At 37.7% G+C, this 15,353-nt stretch overlaps 1 non-coding gene across 1 annotated transcript; it reads left to right on the top strand.

Moving 5' to 3' along the window:
- The first annotated feature begins 6,014 nt into the window (after positions 1–6,014).
- Positions 6,015–6,122, top strand: LOC138807428 (U6 spliceosomal RNA). The gene has a single exon (XR_011366146.1). It is a non-coding gene; the product is annotated as a U6 spliceosomal RNA (small nuclear RNA).
- The last annotated feature ends 9,231 nt before the right edge of the window (positions 6,123–15,353 follow it).

The raw sequence follows: 15,353 nt of genomic DNA, 5'->3' as shown, positions 1-15,353 counted from the left end.
GGATTATATTGCATCATGATTTCAGTACTCATTTCTTTGTCCTTTTCCTGGTTTTTGGTGGCATTTGGTCTTAAACTCAGGGCTTTGTGTTTGCTAGGTAAGTCCTTTTCCCCTTGAGTCACATCTCCACCTCTCTTGATTTGACCAGGAGATATGGTTTTTGCTCATCATGGTATTTTCTACACACTCAGAAAATGGCATCTCATAGTGAGTTCTCCATATATATTTGCTGAATACATTAAGCACCTCATTTTCTCCAGATGCTTATCCTGGGAAATACCATGTACTTTCTCATCATACTGCATGGTCTTATGTGATTCTACATGATTGCTTACACTCTCCACTTAGAATGCTTGTTTTTAACATTAAATTCAAAATAAAAAATTTTAGTGTATAGTAATTGTATAAAGTGAGGGGGGATTGTATGTTTGCCACTACTGGGGCTTGAACTCAGGACCTTCAGCTCTTCTTTAGCTTTTTCGGCTCGAGGTTGGTGCTCTACCACTTGAGCCAAACCTCCAATTCTGGCTATTTTCTGGCTAAATGGAAATAAGAGTCGCTCAGATTTGCTGCATCAGCTGGTTTTAAACCATGATCCTAAGATCTCTGAGTAGGCAAGATTACAGGCAACAAAGGAACAGGTTTTACCATGATATTCCCACATATACATGCTGACATACACTTCCCCTATATGCCCAACAGTGGCAAAACAGGACCATATGGTAGTTACCTGTGTAGGGTTTTTTTTTAAGGGAGGGGAGGAATCTCTGTACTGATTCTATAGTGACTTCTTTTATGAGAATTTCCTATCCTGGTCAGCTTTTTTTTCCCTGGCTACCAATCTGGCTGGTAAAATATTAAAATATTATTATAATTATTATATAACATTATTATATTATGTTATATGTGTCATATATGTTATATTACATATTATATATATTATTATACTAATATTATATACAACATAGTTATTATTATTATTTTAGCCAGACACTGGTGACCTACACACGTAATCCTAGCTACTCATGAGGCTGAGATCTGAGGATCATGTTTTTTAGCCAGCCAGGGCAGGAAAGTCTGTGAAACTATTATTTCTGATTAACTACCAAAAAGCTGGAAGTGGAGCTGTGGCTCAAGTGGCAGAGTGCTAGCCTTGAGCAATAAAGCTCAAGGACAGCACCCAGGAACTGAGTTTAAGCTCAGGGAATGTGCCAAGGCCCTCAGTTCAAGCCCTAGCACACACACACACACACACACACACACACACACACACACACACACACACACACACACAAGCTGGGTAAGGTGGCTCAAGCCTCTATTCCTAGATACTCAGGAGGCTGAGATCTGAGGAATACAGTTCAGAGACACCCCATGCAGGAAAGTACGTGAGACTTATCTCCAATTAACCATGAAACAAACAAACAAACAGGAAAATCAACCAAAAACAACAACGAAAGAAAGCCAGAAATAGAGCTATGGTTCTAGTGGTATAGTGCTAGTCTTGAGTAACAAAAAACTCAGGAACAACGCACAGGCCCTGAATTCAAGCTCTAAGACTGGCACAATTTTTTTTATTATATTTTAAGTATCAATGATGTTGCTACTTGCATTTGTTGAAGGCTGAGGATGTCTAATATCTCTTCATGTATTTATTAAACAATTTATATATTTTTAAAACTGTTAAATTTCCTTTGTTCATCTCTTGATTTGATTACTTCTTTTGATGCTCATTAGTTTGTTTTTTTTAAGCTCTTTATATATTCTAGATATTAATCCCTTCCTTGCCTGATGAATAATTGACAAGAGTTTCCTCCTATTAGACAGGCTATCTGTTCACTATGATAATTTGTTTGCTGTAATCCAAAGAAACGATTTCCTCTGATGCAACCCTGGTAGTCAACCCTTGATCTTATTTCCCCAGTAGTATGAGTCTTACTACAAAAAAAAAAAAAAAAAAAACACTTTGGTTTTTTGAGGTTATTGTGCATGGGACTGTTTTCTTCAATTCTTTTTCAACTTTTTTACTACTAGTATATAGGAATGTATTTTTTCATATTGATTTTGCATCTTGCACCAAAAGGGTTTCTGAGATCTAAGAATATTCTGGTGAAATATTTAGGGACTTAAAAATAGTATCATCTCATCTTCAATTTTGACTTCCTCTTCCGGTTTGTATCACTTTTATTTCTTTATTTTGACTTATTGCTATGGCTAATAATTCAAGTATTATATTGAATGAGTAGAGATAATGGACACCCTTGTCTCATTCCTGAATTTAGAGAAAATGTTTTCTGTGTGTCCCCACTTAATACAATGTTAACTATATGTTTCACATATATGTCCTATATTTTATTGAGGTAAGTTCCTTCTACTACTAGTTTCTTCAGGATCTTTGTCATGAAGGATGTTAAATTTTTCAAACACTTTTTGTCCATCTATTGACATACTCATGTAAATGTTTTAGTCCCTAATATTCTATTTTACATTTATTTATTTGAATGATTCTTTCATCCTAAGATTGAACCTAAGTTGATCATGATGTATAATGTTTTAATGTGCTGTTGCTTTCAGATTACAAATATTTCATTGACTTTTTGTATCTTTTTCTGTAATTTTATTTATTGTTGTTGAGGTGTCTTCAATTTTTTTTGGTGTCAAGGTAATACTAACTTCATAGAATGAATTTGGAAATATTCCTTTCTTTTTTCCTTTAAGGAGTAGTTTAAGGAACATTGCTGTAGTTTCTTCTTTGAAGGTCTCAGAATTCAACAGGGAATTTGTTGGGCTTTGCTTTGTTGGATTATTAGTTGTTGATGCTACAATCTCATCAGTCAGTACATATCTGTATATTTGTATTTTCTTTGTTCAGTTTCAATAAATCATCTGTATCATGAACGTTATCTTTTTTTTTTTTCTAAATTTTCCAGTCTATTGGAATATAAGGTTTGGAAATGTCCCTTAGGATCCTATGAATTTCATTGGTATTTATTGTGATATCTTTTTTCATCTCAATTCGGGTCTGTTATTTCTTTCTTTTGGCTCAGTTGCCTAAGGATCTGTCAATCTTGTTTATATTTTGAAAGAACCAACTCCTTCATCATTATTTCAATAATTCCTTTAGTCGTTTTATCTCTTATTGATTTCTGCCCTAATGTTTGTTGTCTCTTTCTATCTACTACAAGTTTGGCTTGCTCAATTCTCTTTCTAGGAGCTTGAAGTATACTATTAGGTTATATATTTGAGGTTTGTTTGATTTTTTAAATCTTATCACAGTTTATTCTTTTAAATATGAGATTGACTAGCAAAACCAAATTAACATATTTTTACTTTTTAACCTCTTTTCTCTGGAAATGTGTTTCTTCTTAGAAGAAAACGTTATGAAAGATTTGAACATTATTTGTAATCTGTAATTACAAATAATGTTCAAATCTTTTGTAACATTCTGAATGAATCGTATACAGAAGAATATTGTATAAAACAATGTATATAGCTGTCTATAAAGCTAAGAGTGATTTGAGATTATAGATTTTATGTATAGATCTAAACCCTTTCCATTCTCAGTCTAAATGTAATAAGGAAAATATTTTTGGAGTTTAAAAACAAATTAAATATCCAGAAAATGTATGTTAAGTCTGTAACACTGCACATTTCATCAGACTTGAGTAAATCAAATGCCACTTAAAGGAACAGACAAAAATATCTTGGTGGGCTGGGCACTGTTGGCTACTCAGGAAGCTGAGATCTAAGGATCATGGTTCTAAGTCAGCCTAGGCAGGAAAGTCTTTGAGACTCTTATCTCCAATTAGCCACTAAAAAGCTGGAAGTGGAGTTGTGGCTCAAATAGTAGAGCCCTAGCCTTGAGTAAAGAGGTCAAGGACAGCACCCAGGTCCTGAGTTCAGTCCTTAGGACTGGCACCAAAACAAAACAAAGACAAAAACAAAAACAGCTTTGAGTGCTTAACCAGTTTCAATAATGAAATCTTACTTGCACATCCATGTTTATAGTTGCAATATTAACAACAGCCAGGTTATGGGACAGCCAAGATGCCCTACAGTAGATGAGGGATCCAAAAAAATGTGGTACCTATACACAATGGAATTTTAGATAGCCATTAGAAAATAATATTATGCCTTTTGTAGGGAAATGGATGGAGAAATCATGTTAAGTGAGGTAAGTCAAGCTCAGAGAGACAAGAGGCACATGTTTTCTCTTATATGTGGAAGACAGATCTAAAATACATTGGGCATGATAAATTATACAAGACTCTCAGATTTCATACACAGTGAGACCAAAAGAGGATACTTTTAGGAGGCACAATACCTATGTGCATCTGATCATATAAAATAATATTTATTGGAATAAATTCCAGGAAATGGATACACGAGATTTTTTTTCTTTTTGTCTCGTTTGTTCATTTATCTGTCTTTAGTAGGGTAAGTAAGGAGGACATAGAAATGGAAGCACAAAGGGTGAACAAATGCAGCAGTGGTAATCAGTAGATACTATGTTGAAAATAAACTATACAATTTGTGGGTGAGGACCAGTGAAAAAACTGGGAAAGAGGAAAAGAAGGAGGGACATTGTCCAAAAATTTCAGAAATGTACTCATTGGGGCTGGGAAGGTGGTTCAGTGGTAGAGCTCTTGCCTTGCATGCCTGAGGCCCTGGTTTCAATTCCTCAGCACCACATAAGTAAAAAGAAAAAGCCGGAAGTGGCACTGTGGCTCAAGTGGTAGAGCACTAGCCTTGAGCTGAAGAGCTGAGGGACAGCACTCAGGCCCAGAGTTCAGGCCCCACAACCGGCACCCCCCCCCCCCAAAAAAAGAAATGTACCCATTACCTGACTTATGAGACAGTAACTCCTCTGTATATCACCTTTATAAAAATAATAAAAAATAAAATAAAAAAAAAGAAACCTTAGAACAGGAAGCAGAGAGAACCTCCAACCAATTTGGGAGCTATTCAGGAAAACAAATATTTATTAAGCAAAAAGACAACATTAAAAACTGAAGCCCTTACATTTAGAGAGAATGCAATTCAACTCTGATACCTATTTAGTTTTATACAAGAAAATCAATATTTTAGTATAAAGGGACTCTAATTCTACTGCTTGCATTCTCTTTTCCACAGTAATATTCCTGCCTAGTTCTCTCTTTATGATGGTAACTATTCACACTACAGAGTGTATCACTGCTGCACCAGAGGTAGTTCGATGAGACTGGCTTATGCAAGATAAAATTTCTAGATCCCATGACCTATGACTGCCTTGCAGGTTTGCACAGAATGCCACCATTTTAACTCGGCTAGGGAATTCCAGCTATCCAGAGAAAAGAGTATGTAAGCAACTGTTTCATCACATTGGTCATAAGTAATTTTGTTACCAAGCATCAATTGATCTAAATATTGACTACTTACAGAAAAACACCAGATTTATTCACAACCATAAATGAAACAAGTTGGACACACATTTGGCATCATAAAAAAGCTATGTTTACAGTCATGAAAGTTGTAATACCAGTCATACCACTCAAGTGTGTTAAATACAGAATTCACACTCATTTCTAGTTCTCTGTCAGGAAGCAGAGGAACGCACAAGACTTTAAATATTCTGTGCTCACAAGTAAAGATCAAAAATCACAACAAGTCAAAGAAAGAATGGACAAATGGGACCGCATGAAACTGAAGAGTTTCTGCACGGCAAAGGACATAGCTAACAAGATAAATGGAAAGTCCACAGAATGGGAGATTTTTTTTTTGCCACCTGTGCATCAGAAAAAAGCCTGATATCTAAAATATACTTAGACCTCAAAAAATTAAACTGTAAAAACAAACCCTCAAAGAAACAACAATCCAATTAACAAATGGGTTAAAGACTTAAAGAAAGACTTCTCGGAAGAAGAAGGAAGGATGGCCAGTGGGCACATCCTGGCAAGAAAAGAAATAAAAATAAAAACAACATTGACATTCCAACTCATCCCAGTTAGAATGGCCATTATCAAGAAAATTAACAAGTGCTTGCTTCGGAGGTACATATACTAAAATTGGAACAATACAGAGAAGATTCCCATGGGCCCCTGCTCAAGGATGACACGCAAATTCATGAAGCATTCCATATTTTTTGAAACTGGAGACCTTCTGCATGGCAAAGGACATAGCCAGCAAGATCAATAGAAAGCCCACAGACTGAAAGAAGATCTTCACTAGCCATACAACGGACAAGGGTCTCATATCTAAAATATACCTGGAACTCAAAAAATTAAATCCCTCAACTACAAATCTTCAGAGAAACAACCAACCTATTAATAAGTGGGCTAAAGACTTAAAGAGAAACTTCTCTGAAGAGGAAAGAAAGATGGCCAATAGACACATGAAGAAATGCTCAACCTCCCTAGACATAAAAGAAATGCAAATCAAAACAACATTGAGAACCTCCTCACCCCAGTTAGAATGGCTATAATCAAGAACTCTAATATCAATAGATGTTGGAGGGGATGTGGCCAGAAGGGAACCCTACTGCATTGTTGGTGGGAGTGTAAACTTGTTCAACCACTTTGGAAAGCAGTTTGGAGTTTCCTCAAAAGACTCCACATAGAGCTCCCCTATGACCCAGCAATCCCACTTTTGGGAATTTACCCAAACGATCACAAACAAGGTCATACCAAAGCTACCAGCACAACTATGTTTATTGCAGTATTATTTACCATAGCTAAGATATGGAACTACCCCAAATGCCCCTCAGTAGATGCACACACACACACAATGGAATTCTAAGTCTCCATCAGAAAGAATGACATTGCCCCATTTGTTAGGAAATGGAAAGACTTGGAACAAATTATATTAAGTGAAGTAAGCCAGGCCCAAAGAAACATAGGTCCCATGGTTTCCCTTATTTACAATAACTAGTATATGTCTGAGACAAGCAGAAAAGGTCAGATAAGTTGATGTTAAGTGAAATGAACCCCAAGATAAGTATTCAAATGTTTTTTTCTTTCTTGTGATTTTTTCTAAGATATTTATCAGATGATTTCTTTGTTGCTTTGTATGTCCCTCCCCCATGGTATAACCCCTGCTTTCATTATATTTGATGTTGGTATAATTTGTGGAGGGGAAGGGAAAAAACAAATCGTTTAAATAGGGATACAGGTAGACCCATTGCAACAATGAGATGTACAAGTCGTTATGTAGAAGAACGAACTTTTCAACATTGGAGGGGGGGGGGCCAGAGATGGGAAGGGATGGGAAGGGGAAACAAAGGAAGAGACAACCATGCTTGATAAGAAATGTACTCATTACCTTGCCACTGTAATTGTAACCCCTCTGTACGGTATTTTCAAATAAAAAAAAAGAAATCCTTAACAATAGAAAACTATTGATATCAAAAAAAGAAGTAACATCAAAGTATGAAGAAATTTCAGTAGTAGTATATTATTCAGGAACAGCTGAAGAGCCAAATGAGGTCTTCTGTGAAATATATATTAAATTTTGGGAGAAGAGAAAAAGTTAACACCATAGTTCTTGACAAGTTTATTTGTAACTCAAGGGCAAGTATACTTATTTTAAGATAATATAAGTATGTAAGACATACACTTTTACAATTGTAATTTATAATAAGAACAGTTAATTGTGATTTAGATTAAATGAATTTATAGTATGCAATTATTCTGAGGAGTATCATATACTATTTATCACACATATGTTATGTATAATATATTTATATAATGTATATATCATATATAATATATGTGTAATATATAATATAATATTATATATTATATAATATATGATGTATAATATAATATATATAATATATTATACTAACATACATTACATATAATATACATAATATATAGTATAGTATATAATATGTTATATAATGTATAACATAATATATATAATTATATAATATATTATGTATATAATATATAACATACATAATATATAATTTATTATATAATTATATAATATATGTTATATATAATATATACTATATACAATATTATATAATATATACATTATATATAATATATATTATATATATTAAAGATACTGTACAGAGTGGTATATATACAAAACAGAATCTGAGGGACAGTGCCCAGACCCTGAGTTTAAGCCCCAGGACTGGCAAAATAACAGAATCTGAAATAAATACTGATGCCTTTCTCCCTTTAAGAAAAAAAAAGAAAACTAACAATAACAAATGTTGGCAGGGAAGTGGCCAAAAGGGAACCCTATTAAACTGTTGGTGGGAATGTAAACTTGTTCAACCACGCTGGAAAGCAGTATGGAGGTTCCTCAAAAGACCAAACATAGAGCTTCCCTGTAACCCAGCAATCTCATACCTCGGTATTTAGCCAATAATACACATTGCCACACTAAACCTACTAGCACAAGTATGCTCATGAGACACGGAATCAACCCAGATTACCTTTCAGTGGATGAATGGATCAGGAAAATGTGGTATTTATACACAATGGAAGTCTACTCATCCATTAGAATGACATTGCCTCATTTGTAAGGAAATGGAAAAAGACTTGGAAAAATTATATTAATATTAAGTGAAGTAAGCAAGATCCAAAGAAACCTAGGTTACATAGTTTCCTTCATTGTGTTAGTTAGAATGTGCCTATAAATCTACAAGTAAACACACTGGATGGTTTCACACACACACACACACACACACACACACACATATTAAATTATACAGCTCTCTAGGCATTCAAAAAGGAGAATCTTTTCAGAAAAGGAATACAAAGGTGCAATGCTTACATGCATCTAATCATATAAAATAATATTTATCCAAATGAACTTCAGCAAAGGTTTTTATTTTCTTTTCCTTTTGTCTTGTTTGTTCATGTATGTGTCTTTGGGAAAGTAAGGGGGCAGAAATGGTGGGACAAAGGGTGAACAAATGCAGTAGTGATATCCACTATGTTGAAAAAGAACTATACAACTTTTGGGTGGGGATGAAAGGGAAAAACTGGGTGAGTGAAGGAAGGTGTGACATTGTTTAAAAAGAAATGTACTCTCAAATCAAAAAAGAAAAAAAAAGAAATGTACTCTTTATCTGACTCATATAACTGCAGCCCCTCTGTATATCACCTTTACAATAACAATAAAAATAAATAAATAAATATTTTGTGCTCAGGAGTTGCTTGTGCCACATGTATAAGAGGATGGCCACTAAAAAGCTTTTTAGATATTCCATCATGCTTGACTTTTTTTGTGCTACTCTAGGTTCTGAACTTAGGGTTTGGGTCCTATCCTTGAGTTTCTTTGCTCAAGGCTAGCACTCCACCACTTGAGTCACAACTCCATTTCTGGATTTTTGGTGTTTAACTGGAGATATGAGTTTCATAGACTTTCCTACCCAGGCTAGCTTCAAACCTCAGATCTTAGCCTCCAGAGTAGCTAGAATTACAGATGTGAGTCACCGGCACATGGCTAAAAAATCATTAAAGATATTAATCACTGTTTAAAAACACCACACATTAAACCCAGCAAAACCATATCACTTTTCTGACAATTCTCACTTCACTTGTATTTCACAAAAGTGTTTTACAACTTTAAATCTCTTACCACTTGATTATGAAGTATAGAGACAAAGGCAAGCTAGGCAGCACTGAAGGCCCAATAAAGTTCATTCCCAAGGCTGAGGTGTATATTATTCCCTGGCTCACTCACCTAAATACTGTGCTGAGTCCCTACAGATGCCAGTTGGTGCTCAAGCTTACACATTAATGAGGGGGTCAGGAATCAAGTTGCTGGATATTTCATTTCTGAAACTCAGTTCCTTTCAAATCTTAATTCAATAAGCCACAGTACACCAATTTACTTGGTGTCAAATTCATGTTTTTCTGAAATCCTCACATCTACACCTTGATCTCTAGACTGATATTCTAGCATGAAATTGTCAAGTATAGCTTATCTGAAACCACTGAGCTTTGGCCATGCTTAATTACGCTCCCTAATTCTGGTAAAACTGGAAGCGGAATTTTGAACTTAACCAGTCATACTGCGTTTAGAGGTAAATAGTTCTTTTGGAGTATCTGTCTAGAAACGTACATTAAACTAATATCTGAGGCCCTGATTTTATTTTGGTCAGAAAGTGCACATATTTGCATGCAATTACTCAAAAAGATGAAAATACTATAACAAGAGTTCTTCTTTAAAAGCAAGGAGGAGCCTGGTGCGAGTGGCTCCTGCCTGTAATCCCAGCTACTCAGGAGGCTGAGATCCAAGGATCTCAGTTTAAAGCCAGTCCATGGGAGTCTTATCTCCAATAAACCACCAGAAACTGGAAGTGGTGCTGTAGCTCAAGTGGCAGAGCACTCACCTTGAGCTGAAGAGCTGAGGGACAGTGCCCAGGCCCAGAGGTCAAGCCCCATGACCGACCAAAAAAAAAAAAAAAAAAAAACACAGGAGGGGGAATGGCTGGCTATGTAGCTCATGATAAAGCACTTATCTAGAATATTTGAGGCCACAAAAAATGACAAAGAAACCTATCAACTTTTTCATCTTAAATACTAGGAAATACACTTAACTCTCTAATATTTGTATAAGTTTTTTTAAAAGCCTTAGTGGTTGGAGACATAACTCAAGTAGTATATTACCTACCTAACTAGTTTGATACCCTCAGTCAATCAGTCAATTCCCAGCACTGCTAAAAACATTTATAAACTTCTCTTCTAGGATGTTTATTACTTTTCATTACTCAACTCATGTATGAGTCATTTTTGCTTCATTTATGTTGAAAATTTTAATATTTTCTAGTTCCTTAAACTATTTTTTGTATGTTAATTAAGGGATAAATCTGTACTGCGGCTAGTACTAACATCTGGAATTCAAAGTAACTCTCCAAATGTAATTAGATCCTATGTGCTTTTTTTTTTTGCCAGTCCCAGGGCTTAACTCAGGGCCTGGGCACTGTCCTTGAGCTCTACCACTTGAGCCACAGAACCGCTTCTGGGTTTTTCTGTTTATGTGGTACTGGGGAATCGAACCCAGGACTTCTTGCATGTTAGGCAAACGCTCTATCACTAAACCACATCCCCAGTCCAGAAGCTATGCTCTTAAAATGATCCTTTGTTTTTTCTTTTGGTGCCAGTTCTGGGGCTTGAACTTAGTGCCTGAACATTGTTCCTGGGCTATTTTTTGCTCAAAGCTAGCGTTCTACCACTTGAGACATAGCTCCATTTCCAGCTTTTTTTGTGTATGTGTGGTTAACTGGAGATAAGAGTGCCATTGACTTTCCTTCCCAGGACTGGTTTCAAATGGTGATTCTCAGATCTCAGCCTCCTGAGTAGTTAGGAGCATGTAACCATCTTGTTTTAACAACAGGGTGGTGAAATCTGGATCTCCAAATATATATGTATTTTAATGTTTTCGTTTCTTTCATGCATGTGTTTCTAACGCATTTATAAGATTATTTCTTTGTTGCTTTGTATGTCCCTCCCCCACAGTGTAACCCCCGTTTTCACTATATTTGATGTCAGTATAACATGTGGAGTAGATGGGGACAAACAAGTCGTTTAAGGATTCAGGTGGACCTGTTGCAACAATGAGAAGTACAAAATGTCATGTCAAAACCAGCTTTACAATGTCGGTGGGGAGGGGGGGAGGGGGGTGTAATTGGGTGGGGGGAGGGGGGAGGCTGGGAAGGGAGGTGAAGGGTAAACAAAGGAGGAGGCTGCAATGCTTGGTAAGAAATGTATGCATTATCCTGCCCATGTAATTGTAGCCCCTTTGTACAGTATGTTCTCAAATAAAATAAAATACAATTTAAAAAAAAAAAATCGTAAGATGTGTATTTCTTCAAATAAAATAAAGGTATCTAACACTGTGGGGAAAATCTCTTGAGTTCTATTTTCCCTCCCTTGTAATATTTAAAAACCAAGAAAAAGTAAACTTGGGATTTTAATTATTAACAGACTTCTAAAATGAAACATTATGGAAGGATTTAGAGTTTTGTTTTGAAAGAATAGTTTCAATGAAATAGGATGTTTTGTTTGACTATGACAAATTTCTACTCAACTGGGGAAACCCAGTGCTTTCTGTTAAGTTGGCACCAATAATTCAGGGAAACCAAACTAATCAGAATATGATCTATATGCAATTAACTTCTCAACAGGATGAAACACCAATAACAAAATTCAGGTCCTTCCCTCAGAGCCCTCACCAAGACAAAGATTTGCTCTATTGAGCAAAAGACTTTGCCAGTGTCTTACATTTTGTGCAACAAGGGATATTCTGACCACCTCAGCCACCTCTAGACTTCCTGTCTCACCTAAGAAAAAAATTCTCAGGATGGGTAAAATCACCAGGCCTTCCTTTTGGAACTGCAATGAGGGACAGGCTAGAGGATAAGAGAAACACCTGTGGAAGTCCCAGACCAGAGTACAGAAAGGTGGGAGAAGAACACAGTCATGACATGCAGTGCATATCCTATGCAACTAGGAAAATTTAGGGGAGGGGTTGTGTTGGGACAGATGGGGGGAGAATGATGAAACTGATTATATAGATTAAGATGTACCGTAATTACAAACCGATGGGTTGAATAGTTACCCCTTTGTATAATTACCTAAAAATACTTTTTTAGAAGCCTTCCAATGTTGGACATATTAGTCAGAATACTACAAAGACAGAGAAGCCAGACAGCAACAGAAATACTAAAAACAAAAGGGACCCAAAGTTGTGAAAAATGGTGACAACAAACTACAGACCTAGAAACGAGAGGAAATAGGAACACAGAGATGTTATTATTACGCACACCCACACCCTACCTCACACACTGTCATGTAGGCATATTGTGTTTCTTGGCCTTCCACCCCTCCTCCAACGGGTGTTTGTTGGGTGCCCCTGTTTCCACTCCTCTGTTCCTCCACAACCTTTTAGTTGTTATAGTTACATCTCAACAACCCCCAGGCCAGTTGCATCTTGCTTAGCGAAAGCCTGTCTTCCCACTATGCTGCGGAGAGCACAGACTGCTCTGATACAAGAGAAAGATCTCTACATCACATGGGAAAAGTACGTAGTCCTGCTAGTGCAAACCAGTAGTCTCTTCAGCTACTGGGCTCTTGACACTGCCTTGGCAGGCTGCAGCCGCCATGGGCACGGGGATGACGAGCTATGGCGGGCTGCCTCTGTGAAGCGATTAAGGTCACCAGCGGTACTGTACTTACCAGTCCAAGATGGCTTCTAGAGCCAAGCAGTGGAGAGCAGAGAGCGAGCGGCGATCTGTCGGTGGCGGGGAGGGGGGGGGGCAGGGGGGAGGGGGGAAGGATGTGGCAGAAATGCTGGTTGCAGCGGGTCCGGGAAGTGCGCCCCAAATATCTGCTGCGCTCCAGGCCTCCAGGCAATAGCTGAATCCATTGGCATCCCGGCGTCTCCCGACTGAGCTGGCCCTGTGAGCGCGCAGCGGGAGCGCCAGGGACATTCCGGAAGCTGAAGGGCTTCAGCTGCAAGGGCTCCGCCAAGTTCCTGTTAGACACCTTGAGTTCCTAGGCTTGGTCTGCTACACCAGGGGTTGTCACTGCAGTACGAGCCACTTGGAAGCCTGGGCCCCTGCGGATCTGCGGGTCATGGAGTGCCATTGCCTGCTGTGCCAGAAGAAGCAGCACCACCAACCACTTCCTTGTCCAGGCCTCACGCTACACGCTGCTGCAGGGCAAGGAGAGTTGGACAAGGAGGTCATCTAGGAGGTCGAGGGTGGCAATCCCAGGAAGGAGGCCATCAAGGAGCCCCAGTCCATTCAGAACTTATCTGACCAGACAGTTCCTGCCTGAAAAGGGCCAATGACTCCTCCCTCCACTTCCCCACCTAGCAGTGCCTTTGTGAAAGAAGTCTGGTTCTGGACTGTTAAACCTGTAGTGCCCATACAAAGTTTTCCTTCACTCCAATTCTTATCAAGGCATTTGCTTAGAAGTCCAAACTTGAACACCCATGGGTCTGTGTACAATGAGAGTTTTTAGTCCAATAAGCAACTGTGTCTCCGTTTTTCAAGTTACCTCTTAGATGGCTCAGTTTTACTTATCATGTGGTTCTCATAAAACACTGGCAGGTTATTCCTATGTTCTGAATGTTTTCAGTGCTATTGTGAACAGGACTATTTGTTTTTTTTTTTTTTAAAGTATTGTAAAGGTGATGTACATAGGGGTTATAGTTACATAAGTCAGGTAATGAGTACATTTCTTTTTGAACAGTGTCACCCTCTGCTTCATTTCCTCCCAGTTTTTTTCCCTTCTGGTCCCCTTCCCCTCTATGTTGTATAGTTCATTTCCAACATAGTCTCTAGTGTGTATCAACTGTTGAATTTGTTTACATGTTGTCCCACTGTTTCTATGCTTCCCCTTCCCCTCCGAAATCAGATAAACTTACATACAAGACAAAGGGTATAGAAATTTAAAACCAAACAGCAACAAAAGAGAAAACAAGACAAAACAAAGAACCACAAGCAGTACAATGAAAAATCTCATTTCCATTTCCTGGAGTTCATTTTGATAAGCACCATTCTTAGGAGTGGATCACAAAGGCTCCATAGCTACCTGCATAAGAACAGGACTATTTCTAACAGCTGTATTTCGTTTTAGAAAGGATAAGTTCAGCCAGGCACCAGTATATTTCATTTTAGAAAAGATATGTTCAGCCAGGCACTGGTGGCTCACGCCTGTAATCCTAACTACTCAAGAGGCTGAGATCTCAGAATCGTGGTTCAAAACCAGCCCAGGCAGGAAAGCCCATGAGACTCTTATCTCCAATTAGCCACCAGAAACCCAGGACTGGTGCTGTGGCTCAAGTGGAAGACCACCTGCCTTGAGCTGAAGAGCTGAGGGAGAGCTCCCAGGCCCAGGCCCATGACCTACAAAAAAAGAAAGGAAAGAAGGCAGGAAGGCAGGAAGGCAGGAAGGAAGGAAGGAAGGAAGGAAGGAAGGAAGGAAGGAAGGAAGGAAGGAAGGAAGGAAGGAAGGAAGGAAGGAAGGAAGAAAGAAAGAAAGAAAGATAGGTTCAATTTTGTGAACGTTTACTTAAGCATTTTCTATTTAAGATATTTTCTTTTTTTTAGTTTTTTTATTGTAAAGATACTGTATAGAGGGGTTACAGTTACATGAGTAAGGTAATCAGTGCATTTCCTATCAAGCATTGTTATCCCCTCCTTTGTTTTTCCCCTACCATCCCTTCCCTCCCCACCTCCCCAACTCCCTCCCCCCCCCATGAAGTTGTAAGTTTGTTTTCAACTTAGTATCTTGTATTTATCATTATTAGAATGGGTCAAAATATATCCTTATTGCAGCATTTTGTTATTTCCCTTCCCCTCCCCAAATTAGAAAAATGTATATACAAGATGCAGGGCCCTG

The sequence above is a fragment of the Dipodomys merriami genome, unplaced genomic scaffold, assembly GCF_024711535.1.
Source record: "Dipodomys merriami isolate MVZ:Mamm:240054 unplaced genomic scaffold, mDipMer1.0.p SCAF_101, whole genome shotgun sequence".
NCBI lineage: Eukaryota > Metazoa > Chordata > Mammalia > Rodentia > Heteromyidae > Dipodomys > Dipodomys merriami.
The sequence above is the reverse complement of the archived record's forward strand: the minus strand, read 5'-3'. Positions and strand labels throughout refer to the sequence as shown.